This window comes from Dermacentor variabilis, chromosome 3 (genome assembly GCF_050947875.1).
Source record: "Dermacentor variabilis isolate Ectoservices chromosome 3, ASM5094787v1, whole genome shotgun sequence".
Taxonomy (NCBI): Eukaryota; Metazoa; Arthropoda; class Arachnida; order Ixodida; family Ixodidae; genus Dermacentor; species Dermacentor variabilis.
Window position 1 is genome coordinate 235,463,463 of NC_134570.1, and position 17,584 is coordinate 235,481,046.

The window sequence follows — 17,584 nt, forward strand, 5'->3', positions numbered from 1 at the left end:
ATTTGGAGAACCATGGCTCATACAGCGCACCTTTCCACTTCGCAGGCGATCCTCGCGTTCTTGCTGCTGCTGTGTCCATGCACAGCGTATTCGGAGTATGACCCTTCGCAACCACTACTACTATCAAGCAAGGCCACGATCTACCAGCAGACTGGCAACTATCTCCACATTGACCCACTAAAACTACTGCGCCCAGCCTTCTGCGCACCATCATCGTCAACTGTGTCGTCGCATCGCAGTGGCAACTTAAGCGGCTGTCCGAGCGTCAGTCCGTTTAGTTGGCACGGAAGCAGCATTTGGAGCACCATGGATCATACAGCGCACCTTTCCACTTCGCAGGTCTTTAAAAACATTCCGCTTTATGCTAAGAAAAGTGACGACCCATTTTTGCTATTGCTTCCGTGCCAACAAGTGCTCTGTGAAATTTTCGTAGATTGTTTCTCTATGGCGTTGCTGTTAATGCGCTCAGGTGACGTGGAAACTAATCCCGGTCCTACTACGCGTACTGATGCATTACTCGAGCTGCAGAATTTGCCATCAAATCCTTCTGAGCAGACAGAAGTTCTTTTCCGGCTGTTAAAAGACCTTCAGGCTCGTTCTGTACAATCTGCTAAGGGCCAAGCCGAGTTGGTTAACGACGTCAAGGCTATTAAGGCTGGTCAAAAGAACATCGAGACCAAAATAGGATGTATCCAGAAAATATTAGACAACCTTGAAGAAAAAAACAAATGTTTTAGACCATCTCCATGATGAAATGACTGGCATTCAGGCGTCGGCTCAAGCCAAAACAACTCGGCTTGACTCTTTACTAATGCGCGTTGACGAACTTGAGGACAGATCGCGACGCAACAACCTCATATTTCATGGCATCCGTGACTCTCGGGAATCGTGGGAACAGTCTGAATCACGCATACGAGAAGCACTAACCGATGTAATCGACAGCCTGCCTGACGCGGCACTCGAACGTGCTCATCGCATTAGTCACTACGCGCCTAGTAAGTGTCACCCAATTGTAGTTAAATTCACCAGCAGAAAATAAAAGACACAGTACTTTCTATGCGCGCACAGCTGAAAGAAAAGGGTATTTCTACCTCCGAAGATTTTTCGCCCGCCACCCGTCACGTCCGTAAAGAACTAATTGAGTACGCCAAAGGCCAGCCCCAACCACGCCCTTTCCAATTAAGGTACACCAAACTAATAATGAATAAAAAACAGTTCGTCTATGACCCGGCAACAGACACCGTCAACGAGCATGCGCCATATGAACCACGTGATAACGGCGGGCATGCAAATTCCCAGCACGTGCCCAGTTCCAAAAACGTGGGGGGATGTGGACGAGAATCATGCATTGTATCTGTGTTCTTTACAAATATTCGAAGCGTCATGAATAAGCGCACTTCCTTAGCATCTGCCTTGGAGACTTGCAACGCCGACATTTTTGTGCTTACCGAAACGTGGCTACATTCACAGATTCAAGATAACGAAATTCTTCAAACCGCACACCATTTTTCACTGTATCGTTGTGACCGTACAATGCGTCAGGGAGGCGGCGTGCTCTTAGACATTTCTAAAGATTTCCCATCTCAGTGTATTGATGTCAAGATTGACCTCGAAACGGTTTGGGCCATCATTGAAATAAATCACCAGAAGCTAATCATTGGTGTTTGTTACCGCCCTCAACTTATTCATCTAATTTCGTAAATGAGATGCATGATACAATTAATATTGTTACATCTCGTCATCCTACATTACCTTTATTTTTGCTTGGCGATTTTAATCTACCGAACATAATATGGAATACTGAACCTCCAACTTTCCACCCTTTTTCTTCATTAGCCAATGAGTTCTTAGACATGTGCTCTGTCTTTTCACTTTCACAACTTGTTACTCAACCCACACGCACTACCGAATAAGTTGAGAACACACTTGACCTTGTATTAACATCGCGGCCTGACCTAGTTTCCGACATCACCTATTTACCCGGCTTGAGCGACCATTCAGCACTTTCGTTTGACTTAAATATTTTGCGGCCAAAAACCGGTAAAAAAATTCAAATCTTTTCGAGACTACGCGAAAGGAAATTTTGAAGCCATCAACGCCGAATTATCTGCTTTTCTAGACGTATTTATAAACAACTTCGACAGCCGTACCGTTCAGACCAACTGGAATATGTTTGCTGCAAAAATTGCTGAACTAACAAACAAATACATCCCAATGCGCACCATTGCATGTAATCTAAACGCCCCATGGTACAACATCCGTCTCAAGCGCCTGTCTAATAAAAAGAAACGTCTGCACAAATTAGCCAAACGTTCACCTAGCGTAAACCGCTGGACCAAATACAATCTGGCGGCAGATGAGTATGTAGCCACACTTAAACAAGCCAAAGATCACTTTCTTGGCAATACCTTGCCTTTAATGCTTAAAACCGACACCAAGAAATTCTGGCGCGTCATTAACCCCAAGGCGGACGACATGATAACCTTAATCGACCGCTCTGAAAATGTTATTCCAACTAATCAGTGTGCGTCCGCGCTTAATGATGTTTTCATGCACAACTTTTCATCAGCTACACACATTACTCTTCCATCCACGCACGACTACGACTACCAAGCAATGTTTCCCATAATCATTGAACCAGCAGGCATTGTACCAATTATCTCATCTTTAAAGCTATCTTCGGCTCCAGCACACAATTTAATAAACGCGAAATTTTTGAAAAGCACTAGCTGTTACTCTTCAATTTTCCTAGCAACGATATTCCAGCAGTCGCTAGATAAGGGTTCTTTGCCTGATGAATGGAAGATTGGGAAGGTGATGCCACTCCATAAGTCGGGTGACAAGCATTCTCCATATAACTACCGCCCTATCTCGCTCACTTCCATTCCACGTAAGATGTTAGAACATATACTTGCCTCTAATCTTGCTAGCTTTCTTGAAACTAACTCATTTTTTTCACCATCGCAACATGGCTTCCGCAAGACATATTCATGTGATACACCACTAGTTTTATTTACGCATAAGCTAAACGTCATTCTTGACCGCTCTTCAACTGCCGACTGCATATTTTTAGACTTTTCGAAAGCGTTTGACAAAGTGTGCCATAACCTTCTAATGTTTAAGCTGCATCGAATTAACAATGATCCCAGACTGCTTGCATGGCTTGAGTGCTTCCTTTCTAACCGTTCAGTTTGTCTTTGCTAATGACTCAAATTCTCAACCGAGCAGAGCACAGTCCGGCGTACCTCAAGGGTCGGTACTTGGTCCCCTCCTTTTTTTAATTTACATAAATGATCTACCCTCTTGTGTTTCCTCTAACATTCACTTATTCGCCGATGATTGCGTAATATTCAGGGAAATAATATGTGACACTGACATATCTTCTCTTCAATCCGACTTTAACGCTATTTCTACTTGGTGCCAATCATGGTCAATAGAAATAAATATTAAAAAATGTAAACTTATGCGCGTGTCCAGAACTTCTAACCAGCTTCCTTCTTAGTGCGTTAATAATCTCCCCTTAGACCCTGTTTCCTCCTACAAATATCTTGGTGTCCATATTACTAGAAACCTCTCGTGGTCCATGCACGCTTCTTACGTAATTAAAAATGCTAACCGCATGCTGGGATACCTAAAACGCAATTTCACTAAGGCACCGTCTTCCCTAAAATTAATGTTGTACAAGTAACTAGTCCGCTCAAAACTTGAGTACGCCGGAGCAGTTTGGGATCCCTTTCAGAAAAACCTAATTCACTCTTTAGAAATGGTAGAAAATAACTCTGCTCGTTTCGTTTTTTCTAATTGTAACCGAACTGCCAGCACTTCTGTAATGAAATGAAACCTTGATTTGCCATCTTTAGCCTCTCGCCGTAAAGGCCTTAGACTTTCACTTTTTCATAAGATATTTCATCATCCTTCACTTCGCGATGAACTTATCTCCCCTCCTCAATACATTTCATCAAGGTTAGATCACAATAACAAAGTTGGAATTTCATTATGCCAAACCGATGTCATGTCTCATTCATTCCTTCCGCGTACATCTGCCGAGTGGAATCGCCTACCAGCCTCAACCGCTACTATTGTTGACCATCAGCACTTCACGGCAGTATTAGATAACACTGTATAAACAGGAGCATTTCATTCGTGTTCTTGTACTACCAATTGTATCACTGTTTTTGTATTACCGGAACACTGTATTACTGCACTGCATGCACCGTATTTAATTTTATTGACCAGCACTCCAGGAACACTCGGATAACATTGTATAACCGAGAACCATCTATTTCTGTACTATTAACCATTTTGCTGCACTGTATTTTTTTTTCTCTGTATTTGATGTAACCACTCCCTTCTGTAATGCCTCTGGCCCGGAGGGCGCACGAAATGAATAAACAGGGTGCACACCACGTTTGTGCGAACTTGAGCTAGGACGAATTTCAGTTATGGAAATTAATTCCATAGGACATAGTTTCAACATGACGTTAAACATATTACGGGAAATGACGTGCTCTGATAACTGAGAAAGTTGGGTTTAACCGTTACCCTACATTTTTAACACGGCATTCAGACCAGTTACGGTGCAATTACATAGTTTGCTTTATTAAAACAGTGCTTCGCTAAATTCGTTCCTGCGCAACAGCCTATAATCAGTCAAAGAGAAAGAAAACTGAAGAGTGGCCGCAGAAAGGATGTTGCGTGTATCCGAAACTGCCGCTTTTCAAGAGCGCAGTTGGCAACGGTCAATTCCGAGGGCAATAAGAGAAGTGTAAAGAAAAGAAGCATTTGCATTGCAAATAACGATGGCCGGTCAGCAGCCGACACGTGAATGGAATCGCTAGGGAAACACGCGCATAGGATGCGCGTGAAGCGTCGCCGTGAGAACGTACCTTGTTAACGGTTTTTTCCTCGTCGACTTGCAACAGTCGGTGCATTGTCTTTATTTTGAAACCTTAAACTGCTGCACACACGAAGGTGTCTTAAAATCGAGCTATTGCGGTAATTCCGTCGCACCCGTTTCTCGCACCTGTGATGATAAACGAGCAAGGCTGTTTGGTTGACGGCATGTATACTAGCTTAAATTTCGCCATAATCATTATGCGCACTTTTACGTATAGGCTCAGCGTGTGAAGCGGTGACAAAAACCAAAGGAAGTTGTTGTTTGCATGCATTCATTGTTTTGTTTTTGTGAGAGTGTGGGCGTTTACTTCACTCTCTCGAAACCTGTATACTTGGCAGTGTGCCTCAATATGTCTTTATGCGCTACAGTTCTTCCTAGGTGCTTTACGAGGACGTCTCATCGTGCCTTTTGAGAACTTCGCCCAAGTTTTTCGCACGTGCACGTGTTGGAATTTTGCTTCTCATTTGAAAGAAGCGCGACTGAGGTGAGTGCAAGAGACTTGAAAGCGGCTGAGAAACGCCTTATCCGAGCCCCGTTTCCTCAGGCGTAAACAAACGGGTGATGGCAGAGGCAATCTGTGGTTCTCAGTTGTGCATTTTTTTACGGATGACCTCGCTTGAACGATGAAGGCGTTCTTCAGAATATAATGCCGTCAAAAGTGAATAGGGAAGAAACTCTAACAAAGTCCGTTTAAGCAGAATCTACCACCTATACGTATATGCAACACCAACCAGCGGAAGCGACTACTATGAATCATTCGTGGGTAAATTGGTGTTTTATTTTGCCAAACAATAATAGCGAAGTTTGTGACATCAATAGCAAAGTTCAAACGGTATGATGCCCTGATAGCTCTTCAAAACCCCGATCCGTGATTTATTGTATTTATTGGAACATTTTATAAACCATCATGAATCGGACGTATTATGTTCGAGGGTTATCTAATAAACACACAAACACGGCACGTTGTTCCGCTAAATAGATATAAACGTACTTTATTTATACGTAACAAATATATATATATGTAAATTGGCTACAAACCATACTTATTTACATAAACAGTGTTTAAAACATAAAAACTTGCTATTTCGATGGATGGGACTGTTTTATTTTTTTCATAAAGCTATATGAACTATATGAATAAAGATTAAAGCTCGTAATTATTTTCAGAGGCATATTTTCGCTGTACCACCTCCATATCCATAGTCGCCTTTCTTACTGCGTATCGTCCCGGGGAATCACCTACGACGCTCGCCTACAGACGGCCTTCACCAACTTCAAAACGAATCTCTCCGTATAGTTATTTTAAACCACATTTCTACTTACTCTAGGTCACTGTTTCTGAGCTTTAATATCTTGCCACCTGGGAGCTATTTAAAAAGAAGCACTCATTCTTTAGCTTCTAAGTGCCGGCTTACTCCAGGGATATTAAATATGATAACGTTACCAGGTTTTCTGCAAGTAGTAATGCCTTTGTTCCCTGCGCTCGAACAAACTGTGGAAAATTACCTCCTTTTTCTTGTGGCATATCCATATAGAATTGTATGACTTGCAATATTAAATCATCATCTCTACACATATTTGACGTGCCTGCATGGAATACTTACTCTCTTTAGAAGTTAACTGAAGAGTATCGTTCATCTGGAATTTTTTGTGTGTTTGTAATTTAATATTTTCTCTTGCTTTCGTTATCTATTGAGCTAGTAGCTTTACGAAGCCCCTCACCATTGAAAATACTCCCACTAACTCGTTTGCTTTCATTTTGTTTCTTGAAAGATTGTATTAGCACTTGCCTAATGAATAGGTAAAACCTGTTCCGTAGATCTTTGCTCATCCATTCATTGCTTTCATTCTCAGGAATTTTATGCTTTCTTCATTGTAAGTTTTCAGTTCCGCACGTTTGAGACGTAAGCCAACTAATGGGCACCACCGCATGTTCATATAACGTTCTTCTGACATTTTGTGCAGTTGTTTGCTCTTTTTTGTGTTCTTGCGTTTTCTTAACTATTCCGTAACATATAATATGTATTGAATTGTACGACAATGCTGTATTTGCATATAATATAAATAAGCTTTGTTTTAGGATGTCCCCTTGTCACTTTGTTAACTGCGCGACTTCCGCCTTTAATTAACCTCCGTTATGATCTTATGATGCTCACAGAATGAATGAATTAACCTTTATGAAAAATGTTGACCATGACAAATTTCTCCGGGTGCTGTTTCATTCCATGTTAGCGTTATTGTTTAAACTTTTTTGTTTTATTATTGCCTTTTATATACCATGCACTGCTGCCGCTTTCTTGGTGAAATATGCTTTAGTGCTGTGCCCTTAATGGTCATAGTAACATTTTTCATTGCAATTTAAATACCATCATGAGTTATAGTTTGTTTTATGCTGCCACATTCTTCAAAGTGAAGAAACGTATGATTAGCATAACTTTTGGTGTTTGTTCTTCTCTAAAGTGTATGTAACGATTTGCCTTGTAAGAGAGACGGCCTATTTTGTATCATATTTTAATGTTCTAATCGCCAAATGTCAAGTACGATGCCTCATGGGACCAGTCAAGCTGCAGACCGCAGCTTTTAGGCCTTTAAGCCCGAGAGGACGTTTCTAGTGTGCGCAAGTAAAAACACATATGGAATTGAAGTGAAAATGAGCAGAAGGACTCCTATATGCATGCCTGGGCTCGTAATGGTCCAAGAACTAGCTTTAACCTTGCTGACAATCACATACACCTTATAGATTGACTCCTTCGGGAACGCAGAACATAGTTTGGATTGCTCTGAGGCGTCTGTCTTTCATAAGTACCAGTAAATTCAAATGTGCACGCGCGTTTATTGTAATCATGTCATCACATGCACCTTTACGATTGTCTAATTCGCGAACGCAGAAAATAGTGGGGATTACTCTGAGGTACCTATCTTTCATGAGTACCAGTCAATTTAAACGTTCACGCGCGTATATCACATTTGTACCAAATTTTCGGTTCTTTCACCATACATTTGAAGACTTTCCAACCAGGAGGACAATCTGGCCGAGTTGTCGACAGTTCATTAGGACGCCAGCGTAGGTGAACCAAGGCCGCCAAAAACCATGAGCGGTGGCGCTGACTGCGGCTAATATTTTCATTCTCAGATAAAAATTTAATATTGCGATAGCATCTATTTGGAAATTCCAGGCGCATTTCTGCATTCGCCGTCGCTGTGATGTTCCGTAAAAAATACACGGGCAGTTCAGTTACTTTTGTGCTTCAATGCATAAAACGACGTTCATATCGCATCTATATCGTATGATATCGCGTCTGACACGTGTGCTATGCATAATAAGCTGAGGGGGAGTAGTCCCACTTCTTTGTATATCGTTGCATGACCATCTGAGGGGCGTTGCCCCATTCTACTGCATAAAATAACTGCTCAATAAATCCTGGGGGACACATGCTCTGGCAACCGAAAGCATGGGGCCATGCTGATACATGGTGTCAGAAGTATCTAGCCCCTGCCCACATCCGCTCGTCTGAAGGATAGCAGTCGCCGAGGTCGCCGCGCGAAGGCTGCCACCATTGATTTCATAAAGCCGCCGGAGCCGCTGCGGTTTGAAGGTGACATAAGCAAGAACTGGTGGCTGTTCAATTAATGGTTTCCGCTATTCCTGACTGCAGCAGAACCAGCGAGTAAGAAAAGAGAAGCATCGACAAAAACTGCGTTGCTGCTGAGTGTCGCCGGAGAGGAAGCCATCAAGGTCTACAACACCTTCAGCTTCACGGAAGGCGAGTCAAAGGACGATTACAACGCAGTAATAAAAAATTTCGACGAATACTTCGCTTCTCAAGTCAATGAGGTGCATCAGCGCTACCTGGTTCCGTAGCCGAATGCAAGAGCCCGGTGAGCCTTTTGAGCATTTCTTACAAGATCTGAAGACGAAAGCACGAGCGTGTAAATTTGGTGTGCTAGCAGAGTCAATGATCAGAGACCAAATTGTTTTTGGCACAAACGACGCAAAGGTTCGAGAGAAGCTTCTTTCTAACAACCAGTTGACGCTGCGAAAGGCCGAAGAACAGTGCAAGGCAGCTGAGGTAGCAGTAGCGAGCCAGGCAATTTGGATGCGAGATCAAAAGCAAGTCGACGCAATGCACAGCACGAGTCTTGCTTCGGAAGTAAAGCAGCGCAAAGGTTACAAACGTCAAAAGTGTTCAAGGGCGCATGCACCACGAAAATGCCCAGCTTACGGACGAAGATGTCGTGCATGACAAGGGAAAAACCACTTCGCTATATTTGCAAATCAAAACCGCAAGTAGGCGAGTTGCAAGGTAGTGAAGATGGTTTTGAAATTCTCGCTATCGGAAATAAGTCGAGCCGAGCAGACTGGATAATGAAAGGGAAGGTTGGAAGAAAACTGATTGATTTTAAAATAGATATGGGATCACAGATCAACCTGCTACCTTTAGCGCTGTACGCGCAGATGAACCCGAAGCCACAGTTAGAGCCCTTCAGTGCGGTATTACGATCCTACGGGGGAAGCGAAATCAAGCATTTGGGAACCGTAAGGCAAAAAGTGACGCTGCGCGACCACACTTTCACTCAGGATTTTTTCATTTCCGCAAGGGAGCCCAAGCAATTCTCGGCCTGCAGGCGTGCGAGGCCATGGGGCTAGTACCCCAACAAGTACACAGCGTGTCGCAAAGCAACTCAGAAAAAGTTGTGAATGAGTTCGCCACCTTTTTTCTGGCATAGGCTGTATCCAGCGCCACTATCACATGATCCTGCGTGACAGAGCACTCCCAGTCGTCCAGCCGGCGCGTCGAGTACCACTGGCCCTGAAAGGGCAGCTTCGACACGAGCTGGAGCGCATGGACCGGGAAGGCATAATCACGAAGGTGACTGAGCCTACTGAATGAGTAAGCCCTCTTGTCATTGTGCGCAAGAAAAACGGTAAAATACGCGTGTGCATGGACTCGCGTAAGATAAATGAGGCCATTAAACGAGAACACATTGAAATGCCAATGCGAGAGGACATTGAATCTGAGCTCGCAGGAGCTAAAGTGTTCACTCGCCTTAGTGCGAACTCCGGTTTCTACCACGTACCGCTTCCCGATGAAACGTCGAGAATCTGCACTATCGCGACGCCTTTCAGTCGCACCGTTTTCTCCGATTGCCTTTCGGCACATCGTCAGCATCGCAAGTGTTCCAAAAAGCCCTAAACGACATTTTTGAGATTGTACCAGGAACGAAGGTAAATGTCGGTGACATATTAGTTTGGGGCTCATCAAGGCAAGAGCATGATGAACGACTGAGGTTGGTGCTAAAGATTGTAGAAAAGGCAGGGCTAACATTCAACCCTGACAAATTCGTTGTTGGAGTCGACGAAATAGAGTTCCTAGGGGACGTAATTAGTGCAGAAGGAATAAGGCCGAGTTCTGCCCTTGTTTAGTCTATGCTCCAAATTCCAGAGCCGCGTGACAAACAAGCCGCGCAGAGAATGCTCGGAGTCGTAAATTATTTCGGCAAGTTTATTCCAGCACTAGCAGAAAGGACGAAGCTTTTGCGTAGCATAATCAAGAAAGACGTGGTGTTTGATTGGACGCCGAATCACGCGGAAGAATGGCGTCAGATATGCCACACTTTGAGTAGGCAACCGTTGCTGTCGGTGTTCGACCCAGCAAAAGAAACAAAACTATCGTGTGACGCATCACGCAGTGGCGTAGGCGTCGTACTCTTGCAGAGCCACAACGGCACTTGGAAACCGGTCGCGTATGGATCTAGAACACTTTCATAAGCCGAAAAACGCTATTCGCAAATAGAAAAAGAAACGCTAGCCATTATATACGGCTGCGAAAAATTCGACCACTTTGTGTACGGCCGAAAGGTCTTCGCCCTTTGATTGTTATCTGTAAGAAGGCAATCGGTGACATGCCACCCAGGCTGCAACGTTTATTTATGCGATTGCTCGGATGTGACTTCGACCTGCAATTCGTTCCAGGAAAACAGCTCGTGCTCGCGGACATGCTGTCTCGAGCAACCAGCAATTCAGACACGGATGCGGTTGGCACCGCTGACGTAGAAGTGCACGCCGTGAGTACGGTAGCTTCACTCATCAGCGACGAAACATGGAAGCGCCCCGCAGCAAAAACAGCGAAGGATAGCTATCTGAAAGTGGTACTGCAAAACCTAATAACGAATGAGCCAATTGACGGTTCGTTGAAACCATTTTCATCTGAGCTATCTCATATTAAAGCTGTCCTATTCAATTGGTGCAAGGTAGTAATTCCAAGCAGTATAAGGTGAGAGAATTTGCACAGGATTCACGAGGGTCATCTAGGAATCGGCAAATGTAAAGCTAGGCCTCGTCGTCTCGTCTTCTGGCCTGGCATGAACTTGGAAATCGAGGTGTTCGCTCAGAGGTGCGCTGCATGCAAAAAGTATGCGTATAACCAGCCGAAGGAGCCACTTATGATGCGTCCCGTTCCAGACCAGCCTTAGTATCGCGTAGGAATCCACATATTCCACTACGGTGGCAAGTCCTACCTGGGCGTCTGTGACCCCTTGTCTAACTTCCCAGAAGTAGAATGACTGAGAGACACTAGAGCCAGGCCCGTCATTGAAGCGACTAGTGCTATATTTGCCCGTTATGACATTCCAATGGAGGTTATTTCTGACAATGGTCCCCAATTTTCTAGCAGACAATTTGCCACGTTTTCGCGCACTTACGACTTCGAACACATTACCTCAAGTCCGGGATTCCCACGTTCCAATGGGTTATCGGAAAAGGGGGTACAGGTGGTGAAGAGACTCCTAAAGAAAACGACCGACGCTAAACAGGATATCTGGTTGGCACTTTTGGCTCACAAGACTTCTCCCTTGGAGTGTGGCCGGTCGCCTCCGGAGATCCTCCAAGGCCGCCAACTACGAACACTGCTGTCTGCCTTCGAATGTGGACCAGGCGACCAAGTTGTCAAGTACCGTCAGCTTCAAACTTCCGTGCAGCCACTAGTACCACTCCACGAAGGCGATGTCGTGCGAGTCCAGACCGGGGGCCATGAAAGCACCGGTTCTGAAACCGTCGACGTACCCCAGGTCGTACCATATCATCACGCCGGAGGGGTGGTCGTTTCGGCGCAATCGCAAACACCTACTACCGACCGGGGAGGCCTTTCAGCGCGACTTCATTCCTAACGGTAGCGACGCGGAACCCGAGTGCTCAACATCTGCTCATCACACCGACGACGCAGCACCGAGTAATGCCGTTACGACAGCCGCGGACATGTTCCACAATGCGCCGCCAACGCCAGCAAGTGTTCCGGTAACTGCAGACATTTCGGACAGGTCGCCGCCTACACCAGCATCGAGGAGGTCCCTGAGGCAAGCAAGACCACCCCGACGACTACAGTATGATCGGAACTTTGAACAGATTTCCTAAACACGCTTTGTCAATATTTATATGCTTTACTTTCGTTACAAATGTGTAACCTCAGAATCATCGCTATACCACATCTGTAAATAATTGGGCCGTTTATTTTATTTTCTTTCTCGTAACGAAAGGGGATGTATCATATCGCGTCTGACACGTGTGCTATGCATGATAAGCTGCGGGGGCGTAGTCCCACTTCTTAGTATATCGTCGCATGACCATCTGAGGGGCGTTGCCCCATTTTACTGTATAAAATAACCGCTCAATAAATCCTGGTGCACTCGTGCTCTGGCAACGGAAAGCATGGTGCCATGCTGATACAGTTAAGAAAGTAATTGGAATTAAACAATTAAATACTGTGGTCATAATCATCATCAGCAGCAGCAGCAGCCTGGCTACGCCCACTGCATTGCAAAGGCCTCTCCCATACTTCTCCAACTACCCCGGTGATATCTCGTAAATTGTGTCATTCAAACAATTCGTATCAAAAGGATATGCTATGCAGTCTCACCCACTATAATTTGTAAATTGTAATAAGGTAATTAGTTCAAATATTTTAGTGATTCTTTTGGTAATTAGTCGATTATGCATTTCAATTTTTTGGTGTAGACCAACTCATATACCAGACCTGCGTTATCTGCCACAGGCAGTTTTTAAACATTTTCGAAAGTGTTCGATGAAACACCCTGCACACAACGCGGAAGCATTAAAGAACGAAAAAAATAAAATAAACCAACACCTTGTACAAGAGCACCACACAGCTCACGCGTGATTACACCCGATTTGAAAAGGCAAATTGATCCTCATCAAGTGGAAGGACTGCGACGAGGACATCGTGCCTGCACGGGTGGCCAACGTGCGCTGCCCGCAGGTGGTGATTCGGTTCTACGAGGAGAGTCTCACTTGGGACACTTGCGGCGGACGCGACGACGAGTCGTCCGAGAAAGCGGCCAAGGCTTAGCGAGTGCCCGCCAACGGTAACCAACCACTTTTGCGTCCAGCGCCCCGTATTTTCTTTTTTTTTGACGGCCTGGACAGTGGCTCTTCCGGAACAATTCGTACCCACAGCCTCCAACTCCTGTTAGCCGCATTTTATTCGCGCGCGTGCTTAGGGATGTGGAAAGCCTCATCTATCTCGCGCGTCCGAAACTATGATCGCCTCATAACGATAGTAGTGCTATCAAATTATTTCTATTGTATAGCCCTGTTGGCCTACATCAGGTCTGTTTGAGGCTATCTATCTATCCAGCCTGTTACGCCGAGATAGCGCCCCAAGTTGTGTACAAGCGTGAGCTACAAGGTATGTGCTCGTGGTCGATTATAGTCCTTCGATCATCATCATATTAGCTTTGTCATTTGACTCTCGTTATGCTGCCGTCGTTGCGTCTCCTACGCCAACCCTGTGACTGAAGTTATTTTATAGCTCGAACCACTAGGTATGTGCTTGTGGTCGTTATGCTGCAGAGGGCGTTTCATGATCGTCACTCCAGCTTCGTCCTCCGACTATCGTCATGGCTTCGTCATCACGCTATCGTCGTCATACAGAAGTCATGCATCAGTTTTCACACCACCGCCGTAATGCCATCAAGGACGTGCTATCCTCGTCCCTCTGGCTTCGCATTGCGACTCTCTTTGTGCCGTCTTCGCCCCGTCATCGTCGTCAGACATGCTTCGTGATACAGTAATGGTTGCATCATTGTTTTCATAAACTCGTCTTTGTCTTCATACCGGTGTCACGCCATGGTCGCCATACAGTTGACGTCACGCCTTTGTTGTCAAAACATTGTGTAATGCCACCACGGTCGTTCTACCGTCGTCATTCTAATTTAGTCATACCCGCCGTGGTTTCTTAGTGGCTATGGTGTTGCGCTGCTAAGCGCGTCTGGCGGGATCGAATGCCGGGCACGTTGGCCGCATTTAGATGGGGGAGAAATGCGAAAGCACCGGTGTACATAGATTTAGGTGCACGATAAATAATCCCAGGTGGTCGAAATTTCCGGGTCACCCGCCTCCCCCCCCCCCCCCGCCCAACGGCGTACCTCATAATCAGAAAGTGGTTTTCGCACGTAAGACACCATAATTTAATTTTAATTTAGTCATGCCATCGTGGTCACGCCGTGATTTTCGCATCGTCGTCGTCACGCAGTCATCGTCATGCCGTCGTCGTCTTATCACCTCGCCATTCCACTGATCCCTATCCTTCTCCCGCATTCTATCGCAATGAAGCTGTCAATCTCTATGATGTCCCTGTTATGTCATCGTGTACCGTCGCTGTACTGCATCTATAGTCATGCCGTCGTGCTCTCGTGACACCGTCATCACTCGTCATCCGAGTATCATCATGCCGTCATGGTCACGCCGTCATAACTTCTTCGTGACGCAGGGGTAGTCACGCCATGTCGTCATGCACTCATAATTGTCCCATTTTTCTCATACCGCTGTCAGACCGTCATCGTTCTAGTGTCGTAGTCATACAGTCGTCGTGCATTCGCTGTCATATCATCGTTGTGATGCCCCCCATGGTAGTTCCATCATCATTATTCTAACTTTGACATGCGACTTTCATCATGTCTCCGTATGACTCCATCGTCGTCACGCATTGATCGTCGTTCCAAAGTGATTATGCCATAGTCATCGTTGCGTCGAATCATGTAGGCACAATGCATTGGCGGGCTAGTTGGTGCGAATCCATAATTGCTTTGTTTAGCGCAAAGCAACGGACACAAGGAAGACGACAGGACAAGGCGCTACTCTCATCTGACATCATTTTATTGTGTCACTCCTTTATAGAGCGCAGAATCTAGAAGATCATGCGCAGTGAGCATATATTCGCCGTCATGCATTCGTCATCCTACCGACATCGGGATGCCGTCATGATCGTTCCACTGACGCCATTCCAGCTTCGTGATCTTACTCTCGTCATGCCATCGCCTTCTACGCCGACCCAGTGGCCGAAGTTGTTTAATAGCTTGAACCACTGGGTATGTGCTCGTGGCCGGGATGCTGCAATGTTTGTTGGGCCATTTCAAGCTTGGAGATTTAACTCTCATCATGCCGTAGTCGTCATACACTCGTCATGCATTGGTTGTCCCGCCGTCGTCGTGGTGCCGTCGCGGTCGTTTTGTTGTCATCATTATAACCTCAACATCTGACTCTCACCAGGACGTTGTCGCCAGAGTCATCGCCACAATATTGTCCTCATATATTTGTTGTCATACTGCCTCGAGACCCGCCGTGGTTGCTCAGTGGCTATGGTGTTGGGCTGCTGAGCACGAGGTCGCGGGATCGAATCCCGGCCACGGCGGCCGCATTTCGATGGGGGCGAAATGCGAAAACACCCGTGTGCTTAGATTTAGGTGCACGTTAAAGAACCCCAGGTGGTCAAAATTTCCGGAGTCCTCCACTACGGCGTGCCTCATAATCAGAAAGTGGTTTTGGCACGTAAAACCCCAAATATTAAAAAAAAAATTACTGCCTCGATGTCATTGATGTGTTACCATCGTCATCATTCTAACTTCGACATGTAACTGTCGCCGTGTCATCATCGTCCAGCCGTAGTCGATTCATTGCTGCCATGTCATCACCGTGACGCGGTCATTTTACGGTCGTCACCACTTCAGTAATGTCATCCCATGGCCGCTATCCCGTCGTCGTCGTCATGCCGCCTTCGCCAATCCATTGACGTCATTCCTTCGTCATTCTATCGTGCTGATGGTGTCATCATTAAATCGTGGTTATGCTGCAATTGTCATGCGATCGTCGTCAGACAGTCGCCATTATGCATCTGCTGTATCGTCGCCGCCATGCCATCGTGGTCGTGCCGTGCTCGTCAATCGACCTTGGTCATCCGTTGGTCGTCATACCCTCGCCATCATTCCAATGCCCTGATCTCGTCGTTATGCACCGGCGTCATCACTTAATAAACGTCATCTCATTGTCGTCATGCCGTCGTCGCCGTGTTGCATTTGTTGTTCCATCGAAGTCACTGCGTTGGCGTCATACAGTTGTTATTATAACGCTACGGTCATGGGCGTGCTAGTGAAGCGAGTGCATAGCGAAGTCGGGCGATGGTTAACTATGTCGCATACAGCCGAAGCAACAGATGTATCCGGTACTACCGGTGGTAAATAAACGTGACCTCAGACATAAGGTGTTTAACTACATAGCTGGAATGCTAATCGCATTACCGTCGACAGTCATCGTGAGATTTCTCCCGTAATTTTTTTCTTTATTACCGACTTGTCAACTACACGAAAACACTATATCGAATAAATACAAGTTTGTACCATAAGTTGGAAAGTTATAGATGAGCCCGATTGCGGATGAGCGGGCGAGTGGAGACGACACTGCGCATGTGCGTGCGCTGGGGCGGCCTGCGTGTTTGCGGAGCGGGCCACGCGCTCGCTTGTCTCATCTCTCCAGCAGAGCGTACACAGCGGACCAGCGTTTTTACGAATGAAACATGGCGACTACGGCTAGCATGAACGGCAGTAGCATGATGACGGCGTCGTCTTCAAACGCCGAGTTTTGACCAACCCGGACCTTTTCGACCCACTGGATCTCCAAAATTTTGGTTGGAGCGTAAAGAGGACCAGAAGCGAACCACTAGGACACCAAATACAAGACGGTGGGACCATTTTTCGGTTTTTTACGGGACTTTGAATTTGCCAGGTGGTCGGGCGAGCGCTAAGCCTCGTTGAGCCTAGCACGACTACGGGCGCTCGTGGGCACCCCGGCCTCGTCCCGTGGGACGATGCAGCCTGGAACGGACCACTGCCCGACAACCGACCCGATTCTAGACGGACAATGGATGGACAACCCAGGGACTAATTAGACGCTCAAGAAATGGAGGAAGATTACCTCGACGCCGCCGAACCCGAGCTTTTAGCGGGCACGGACAACGAGAAGGCCGCCATGCAAGACCCACAACGCGGGCCACAACGCGAAGAAAACCAAATCTGGGAATTAGCCATGAGTAAACGCCAGAGGAAACGCCAGAGAGAAAACGAACGGAACAACCCCGGAAATTATCCACCGGCCGCTCAGGGTTATCCACCGGCCGCTCAGGAAAAAACCTGGCCAACGCTCCGATAAAAGCGGGCACGCCAGCTGCGTCAAAGCAGTGCGACAAGGAGACGATGCGGCGGCCCAGACTGAGGCTGCCTCCGCTCCCGAAAGATGACTTTAAGATAATTTTGAGACCGACAGGACTCATTGTGAGATCGCTGCAAACCCACCAAGTCGCCCGGGCCGTAGTGGCGGCAACCAACTCAAAATGTAAAGGA

General features: G+C 46.2%; 1 pseudogene; it reads left to right on the forward strand.

Moving 5' to 3' along the window:
- The first annotated feature begins 306 nt into the window (after positions 1-306).
- On the forward strand, positions 307-13,260 carry LOC142575053 (uncharacterized; annotated as a pseudogene).
- The last annotated feature ends 4,324 nt before the right edge of the window (positions 13,261-17,584 follow it).